Source organism: Myotis brandtii, unplaced genomic scaffold (assembly GCF_000412655.1).
Source record: "Myotis brandtii unplaced genomic scaffold, ASM41265v1 scaffold131, whole genome shotgun sequence".
Taxonomy (NCBI): Eukaryota; Metazoa; Chordata; class Mammalia; order Chiroptera; family Vespertilionidae; genus Myotis; species Myotis brandtii.
In genome coordinates, this window is record NW_005354632.1 from 5,089,488 (window position 1) to 5,090,649 (window position 1,162).

The 1,162-nt window shown below is 44.2% G+C and overlaps 1 long non-coding RNA gene across 1 annotated transcript in view; it reads left to right on the forward strand.

Annotated features, from left to right (window-relative positions):
- Nucleotides 1-1,162, forward strand: part of LOC102250283 — a 14,213-nt gene that overhangs the window by 4,327 nt on the left and 8,724 nt on the right. The gene's annotated exons all lie outside the window — the stretch shown is intronic.

Sequence of the window (1,162 nt, forward strand, 5' to 3'; positions counted from 1 at the left end):
CCGCCCCAACTCCTTCAGAGCTGGCTAATGTGAAAGGGCTCTCTCTGGCCTCACTTTAACACACTCTTTGCTCTTTTTGTTCCTCTTTTTTATTTTTTTTTATTTGAAATAGGATTTCTCAGTATTTGACAAGCAAGCCCTAACCTCGCACTCCCCTGCTAGAAGCCTTCAGTGACTACCTGTTACTCTCAGGAGGATGTTCAAACATGGCTTGCAAAGCCCTTCATGACCTGCCCCCTAACATGTTTCCTATCTCTTGGAATTCCCCCTGAGTTACTGGTGGCTCCCCTTCCTTGCCTCTGAGCCTTCATACAAGCTCCTTCTGCCTGGAACTCTGTTTCTCTCTCCTTTTCCTTCAAACTGGCTATTCTCTTCTTCCTCCAGGAAGTCTTCTCTGATGCGCTGTTCACCCCATGATTGATTTTGGCTCCCTTCTAGGTTCTCACAGTACAGTGACATTTATCCCATTGTTTTAGGCAAAACGGACAACCGAACCTCCAGTTCTCGGTGCCCACTCCCTTCTCTCAGAGTCACATCAACAAAAGAGGGTGATGTTGCTGTCCTTGGATAACCAAGGAGGAACCATTTAAAAATAGCACGGTTCAGGGAAAGCTGCCAGGACCTTGGCGACTTTGATCCCGCCTCTTCCTCTGTTAGAATTGGAATGAGCTGTCGATTATCCTACCTACCACATGGTATTGTTCAGAAAATTGCACTTTATGTGGGATTGTTACCTTTAGCTATAAAATGAAATTATTTATATTTCAGACTCTCCTTGAATAGCTCTTCAGTTATACATAAATTTTTGTATATGCAACCCTCCATCATTTTTAAAAATTTATTGATTTGAAAGAAAGGGAGAGAGAGAGACATTGATTCGTTGTTCCACTTATTTATGCATTCATTGGGGATCGAACCCGTAACCTTGGCATATCAGGATGATGCTGCAACCCAGCCAAGGCCGCCATCAATTTCTATATCGCTGCAATAGCCATTGTTGCTCTGTGGTTTTCAGTCAATTAAATGTCTTTAAGTTTTAGACCAAGTCATCAGTATCTTCTTGCCTGGTCATCTGACAATGTGTTTCACTTCTTTTGTCAGTGATTGGGAAGCCCTTAAAATCACTCACACATCTCCCCCCCCCCCCCCCCCCCCCCCCCCC